Source organism: Hipposideros armiger, unplaced genomic scaffold (assembly GCF_001890085.2).
Source record: "Hipposideros armiger isolate ML-2016 unplaced genomic scaffold, ASM189008v1 scaffold_897, whole genome shotgun sequence".
Lineage (NCBI taxonomy): Eukaryota > Metazoa > Chordata > Mammalia > Chiroptera > Hipposideridae > Hipposideros > Hipposideros armiger.
The window spans coordinates 531,878-539,306 of NW_017732247.1; positions in this window are offsets into that span (position 1 = coordinate 531,878).

Genomic DNA, 7,429 nt, shown 5'->3' on the forward strand with positions numbered 1-7,429 from the left:
GGGCACACTCCTGGTCAGAGGTAGGGGTGAGGACAGGGTTGGAGGTCAGCCAGGGCTGGAGCATTCTACCTGGACCTCACAATGGGGGGCCTGCCGCCCCGTCTGTAATCCTGGCAGTCACTCTGGCCCTGGGAACCCGGGCCGAGGTCTCTTCAGTGGAGCAGCTCTCCATCCGCACGCCATCTCTTACAGAGCGTCTCTGCGGGATTCTCTCCAGCATGTGAAAATAAGCTTCGCTTGGCCTCCTCGGGCCTCTGCCCCCATCCAGGCTTGCCCCACTGCTGGCTTCTTGGGTTGATGGCATCTGCGATGGTTCAATTTTCTGTGTCAGCTTGGTTCGGCTTGGGTGCCAGGTGCCTGTGTGAAGGGATTCTGTGGGTGTGATTAACAGCCGCACCCAGCTGGCTTTAAGTAAAGGAGGCAACTCAGGTGTGTGGGTGGGCCTCGCCCGGTCAGTTGAAGGCCCTAAGTCAGAACAGTGAGGTTTTCTGGGGAGAAGGCGTTCTTTCTCAACACTGTCCTAGAAACCTTGTCTGGGTTTCCAGCCTGCTGGCCAAAATCTACAGATTTTGGACTTGCCAGCACCCACAACTGTGTGAGCCAATCCCTTAAATAAATATTTTTGAATATATATCTTTTGAATATCTTTGAATATGTAAGAACTCTGACTGATACGCCGTCCCTAATTTCCTTTGTACCCGTGCTTCTTGCCTCCAAAAAAAACCACACTGAGCACCAACTGTGTGTCAGGCATTGGAGGCTCAGTGCGTGTCATAACCAGGCCTTGTCCCTGCCAGGCAGTGCAGTGACAGTGCAGTGGAGGGGGGACGGCTGTGCAGGGACCATCACATGTAAACGTTGAGTGGACTGCTGCACGAGGGGGCTGGGTGGGTTTTGTGGGGGTCAGACCCGTCAGCTCAGGACAGCCTCCCCTGTGGAGTAACGACGCCATGATGTGGGTGGTCTCCGGTGTGGGGAGAGCTTCCCAGCAGAGGGCACAGCCTGTTGGAGGCTGTGGGCAGATGCCTCACTGAAGGAACTGGCAGAGCTGCCGTGTGATGGAGCAGAGAAGGGCAGTGAACATACGTGAGGGGAAGGACAAGGGCCCCCGCTGTGACAAACCCTCTTGGCCAGGGGACTAAAGTTGATCTCCATCCTAAGGGCCCTGGGAAGCCCTTGGAAGGCTTTGGGGAGGGGTGTGGGAATGGGTCGGCAAGGAAAGACCCGCTGAGGGGGGCGGCACTGCGACCGTCTGAGCAGGTGGTGAGGATGCAGAGAAGTGGGCGAGCCGAGAGCTTAGTGGGCACCGGTGGGCTGGTCTCCTGCCTGGGCAGAGCAGGGATGGCCTCACTGCTCCTGCTGTGGGTGCTGGAGCTGCTGGGTACAGCGACCCAGGAGGGAGGAAGGCCAAGCTCAGAGCAAAGATCCTGAGTCAGGTTTTATGTGCCGCTGAGATTGGGCGCTGCCCAGGGAGTCACGTCAAGGAAGCAGTGCTTGCTGCTCCAACTCTGGGAAGGCACACTTTGGAGTCATCAGCTTTTGGATGGCATATTACACCATCCAAGTAGATGAGGTCACCCAGGAGTCAGTAATGGATGGAAGACAGCAGAATCTAGGCCCACCGAACCTTGCAGAATAGGACAAGCCTGCAAAGGACAGAGCAGACAAGCCCACAGGGACGGGCAGAAGCCTGAGGAGGCTGGGCTGGCGCAGCCGTGGGCACAGGCCACGGAGTGGCAGTGGCATTGAATGCTGCTGAGAGGTTGGATGAGACAAAGGCTGGAGAGAGTGCATCAGCCTGAGGGACTCGTGAGTTTTGGGGACAGCAAGGGCTGCTTGGGTGGAGATATCTGGCCAGCACAACTCCTGGGTCTGCAGAGTGAGTGGGGAGGGAGGAAATGGGTCCCCACACAATTGGCCTGAGGGCTCCCTTCCCCTCCCTCCTCTTACTGCCTGGCTCCTGGGCAGACTGGTCCCCAGCACCTGGTCATTGCGGTGCCTCTGCTGCCCCCAGCTTCTCGGTAGAGCTGGGTGTGTGTGCAGTAGAGGTCCATGAAAGAGCCTGGCCTCCCAGAAGGTTGAGCTGCAGCCCCCCACCCCCACCCGCTGTCCTCACCTTGTCCAGGTTCATCTGCTCTCTCTGCTCTTATTTCCTCTTCATTCCAATTTTCTGATCCTTTTTGTTTCTTTTTTAAATTTTACTGGGGAATCGGGGAAGGGGAACAGACAAGTTGCTGTGCTTTTGTTCTTCAGTCTAGTTGTGGAGGACGTCGCTTCATTGGTCCATGTTGGTATCATCATTGCGCTCTTCCCGGGAGAGGTAGTCGCTCGCCGGCCATTGGACGGCTGCTCACAGCGGCTCACAACAGCTCAGGAAAGCTCACGCCCGCTGCCGGCCAGCCCCACTGCAGCCTACGCCTTCGCCAGCAACTCACGGCAGTCCAGCTCCAGGTCGAACTGTTATTCGCCATCTTAGCTGTAGAGGACGCAGCGTCACTGGCCCTCATGTGGGATCCGAACCAGGGCCCTTCTGCTCAGAGCTGGTGTCCCAAGCCAACTCTTAACTGATGCGCCACTCAGCCGGCCCTTTCTGATCCTTTTTTGTTATATCATGCTCATCCAAATCTCGGGTTTGAGTTTGGGGGAGGAGAGCACGAACACAGAAAGCAAGGGAGTCATCTAAAAACATATCCGTGTTACTTTGGATCACGAGTTTCGGGGGGCGAGGGTCTGGGCAGTGAGAGCTATGGGCGGCCCTCCGCGCCCCTCTGTCCCGCTCTTGTGTCTGAGCTCCTGGATGGTGTTGCTTTGGAACGGCCTGAACGCAGGGAGGTCAGACCTGCAGAAGCAACAGGAAGCTCCCGGCGTTCACTCAGGGCTTGTGTCCCTCATGGGCTCAGGAGGTATTTGCTGCACGCAAGCCTTCAGTGTTTTCCCACCTGCGTATGCCGAGTCAGGGTCCCCCATCTGGCCGCAGGTCACTGGCTTTTGCACAGCGCTTCCCCACTCAGATTTGCCTCATTAGACTCTGCTCGGCATGCCAGCTTGGTGAGACCTTCAGTGATCTTGCACCCATGTTGGCTTGGGATTCTCTGTGAGTTTAACAAGCTTCCTTGTAAAGTCATCAGAGCACAGACTCCCCAGGTCTTGGCTAGACGCAGAGTCTTCAGGGAGTGTGACCTTGGTCAGCCACCCCAGGGGTGTCCAGTCGCCCCTTGCAAAGGGCTCAGGGGCCAGAGGCCAGGACAGAGACAGCAGGTCAGGGTCCGGAGCCTTAGCAACGTCTTGGTGTTGTTAGCTCCTCTCTGCTTTTTGCAAAGCGTTATTTGGAGGGCAGCATGCAGCTGGCCACTGAAAGCCACGAAGATCGGTGGTTGGCTCATGGAGGGCAGTGGGCTGAGCGCCGGGGCAGCTGGAGGTGTATGGTGGGGGCTTCAGGCCTTGAGATACCAGAGGCCCTGCCTCAGGCCCTGTTGCCCGCCCCCGCCCTGACCCTCAGTTGATTCCTAGTCCTCCAGCCTCCAGGCCCCGCCTTTAGCAGCAGCAGAGTGGCTACACGCCCCACTTGTTGCTTTGTCCCGGCCCGTGGCAGCCAGCCCCCTGTTCCTTCTTCTGTCGAATGGGGTAGTAATGCTCCTTCGTGCTACTTCTTGGCAAGGCTTAAATGGGGCAATGCGTGTGGAACAGTGAGGGCAGTGTCTGGCACAGCGAAAGAGCCAAATGCATTTTCTCATCAGCCCACGGATCCTGAAAGCCTGCCAGACGCCAGGCGCCACTGCGGGCCCTGGAGGACGGCAGGGAGCAAGCAGGGGATCTCTGCCCTTTCTGCTCCGTTTCTAAGGCCGGAGCTGCCCAGCGCGTGTTCACCAAGCCTGGGTGCGGCCAGAAGGGCATAGGGGTAAGCGGTGGGGGGCGGGGGGCTCCCAGGGTCTGATGAGCCTGAGCGAAGGTCCCGCTCTGCCAGTTACACCAGGTGACTGTCTGAATGCCTCAGTTTCCTTCTCTTCAACGCGGGGCGGCGATGCGTCTCGGGGCTGCTGTAAGGACTGTGCGTTTGGATTTGCTCCATGGCAGGTGCTGATTACCATCTCTCTCCGGTGCAGGGGACACAGCGGAGGCCCTGCTGCCATGGAGCTGGCGTTCTGTTGGGATGATGGTGGTGGTGACACCTGCGATGAGGAGGAATAAAGCAGGAGGAGGGCAGAGCAAGGGGGGATGATGCTTTGTCAGTACAGAGCCTCAGAGGGCCTTCCTGACAACAGAAGGGCCAGCCAGTGCAAAAGCCCTGGGGCACACAGGCAGTCTCAGTGCATGTTTGCAGATCATCAAGGAGGCCTGTGAGGTGGAGGAGAGTGAGCAGACAGGAAGCAACTGGGTCAGGAAGGCAGGGGGCGGGGCTTTTGTGGACTGAGATGGGGCTCTGGCTTTTCCACTGAGTGAGCGAGATGGAAAGGTTGAGGGCTGTGAGTACAGGCAGACGCTACACTTATCTAAAGCTCTGGCCTAGTTTTTAACAACCAGTCCATATGACTGTATGGTCTGTGAGCCCCAGGGCTGCAGGATGGTCTATATGAGGCCCCCCAAGCCCGCTACCGGCACTCGGAAGGCTCTCGGGGAGTCCTGTGGACCCGCCTGGCCCTGCTGTGTCACCTCCCTTCTCGCTCAGCCTCCAGGTTAAGTCCCGACCTCCCTGCCTGCCCCTCCGTCTCTCCTGCACTTCCACGCTCAACAGCTCATGACGGACGCAGTGCCTTTGTGGATGCCAGCCCCTACCCCGGACGCTTCTCCGCTCCCCACGTGTCTCCCTGAGCAGGGCTGTGACCACCCCACTCCTAGTCCATGACTCCCCTCTGATTTGGGACACCTGGGCCTGATCCGGTGCCTCTGTGTCAGATCCTTGCCGGCCCTACAGCCAAGGGCAGACCTGGTTCCTGAGTGGACAAGTGGGTGGGCCCTCTGCCCAGCCCTCAGCTCAGCCCAGATGGCACAGACCCTTCGAAGGGCATTCTCACCTGAACAGAGAGGGGTCTGGATTTGGGCCTACATCTGGAGAGCAGTGTTCGTATCTTAGCTCATGGTCTGTGGCTGGGTGGGGTTGGGGCTGGGCCGGCTCATTTGTGGCGTGGGGCTAACACCCACCCTCAGTTTGTCTTAGGGTTAGGTGACATCTGAGGGTCGGGGCTGAGGTCAGCACCTGCACCCAGTGCCCGACACCGGCCGTGATTACAGACATCTGAGACTCAGGGCCTTCTGCCCGCACCCAGGGCTCACGGAGAAAGGACTGCTGTGACGCGTGCAGGAGCAGTGCAGGCTCACGATCGCAGGCACACGCCACGTTGTCCTGATATGGTCACCAAGCTGAGTGTCAGATATCAGGATTGGCACAGGATTAGAGCTCAGCCTGTAGGGGAGTGGCCAGCCCTCTCTGCGGCCACTCAGGCCTCCCTGCCCTTGGCCCAGAGGCTGCCCCAGCACCCACACCTGCACGTTTGCCCCTTGGTGGGGGTCTGGGCACTGGGCCTGGGGCCGGCCTGTCTAGCCTGCTGTTCCCTTGCCTGGGCTTCAGCCAGATCTCGGTAGCTGGCCCGCTTGCTCCCTGGGGAAGTGTCACTTCGTGAGACATTTTTGGCCAGCCCTTTCTGCCTGGCCCTAGGTATGTGTCTCTTCTCTTCTCCCTCAGGCAGATCAGAAGTAAACACTTTCCCAAATCCCGTCTTAGATTCTCCCATGGAGTCGGGGTTTCTGACACAAGACCTCTCTAATCGCAACTCATTCGCTAGGCAGTGTGATGGACACCTCCTCAGGCCAATCAGTGCTCAGAGCCCTCCGTGGCGAGCCCTTCAGCAGCATTTTCTGCTGCACTGTCTCTAGGCGGACATCCCTGAGACAGGGACTTCTGCCGTCCAGTCTGGGCGCTTGTGCTGCAGCTTTATGACATAGGCGAGTATGCTTACCTGGAGCAGTCACAACTCTCAGTTTGTCCTGTCCGTGGAAAGGCTGGTTATAGGAGGGAACCCCCCAGAGCCCCACAGGTTTGCAACAACACTTGTTTTGAAAATGTGAACTTGTTTCAACATGATGGGTGTATTTGGGAACAGTTTGAGCATAAGCCACATTTTGGTTGTTTATGTGTAATTTCGTCTGCGAGACATGTGAGGTGAGAGCAGAAAGCAAAACCACCCTTCCGCATAGACATAGCCATGTCGGAGGGCACGACACATGCCCCTCAGAGCCTGTCAGGGGCCCGGTCGCCACAGGACCCACAGCCCTCCTGCACCTTACCCACAGGGTAACTGTTACCATAAGCAGCGTTGCCTCCTTAACCCGTTGACATTTGGCCTTTATCTGGTTACCAGGGGAACATAGCTAGAGTTAACTGGAGGTTAAATTCTCAAGCAGAAGAGGAAATGGTTTTGTTAACCTTTTGCCCACGTTCATGTTTTAAAAATCAACTTTATTGAGGTATAATTTTCAGGCAATAAAATGTAGCCATTTTAAATGAACAGTGTGATGAGTTTTGACAAATCATGTACCATGTGACCTCCACTACATGGCTTACAACACTGTTGGTGGTGGCCTGCACGTAGGAGGTGGCCGGCTGGCTGGCCAGAGTTCTGCTTCATGACCACAACACTTTTGCCGCTGGCTCCACGTCTGCAGTCTTGAGATGAATCAGCCTAGGGTGGCAGAAGCTGTGCCTTCCTGTCACCCGCATGGAAGCGATGTGTAACACAGAGCGTTGTCATGATGGAGGATGATTTACGGCACACTTGAAAACACACCTTCTCTCAACCGTAGCTCACACCCGACTGACTGCACGGAACAAGTTGAAACTTGTCACACACTGTTAGTAAGAGTTGATGCGCTTCCCGTATTGAAGATCCCTGCATTTCCGCTGGATGGCACTCAGCGATGGTATTCACCATAGTGTTTGATCACAACGGAAAGTCTCCGTGTCACACATTGCTTCTGGTACGGCAATTTCTGTCAAATAAAAACATCACGGTGTGTCCTCATCCACTTTATTCACCGGATCTGGCACCATGTGACTTCTGGCTCTTCCCCAAAGTCAAAATGACTCAGGACATTGAGGCAGCCACAACAGCACAACTAAAGACACTCATGAAAGAGGACTTCCAGAACTGCTTCAGAAAGTGACAAGAATGATGGGATAAGTGTGTTCAAAAAGAGGGGTTATGTTTTGAGGGGGATTAATGGCAATATGTCTTTTACTGTAATATATATTTTTTAATTTAAACATTCACCATATCTTTTTTTTTAATATTTTTTTTTATTGGCGTATTGGGGGGAAGGGAACAACGCTGGGGAATTGGGGGAAGGGAAACAGACAAGTTGCTGTCGTTTTGTTCTTCAGTCTAGTTGTGGAGGACGTTGCTTCACTGGCCCAAGCTGGCACCATCATTGCGCT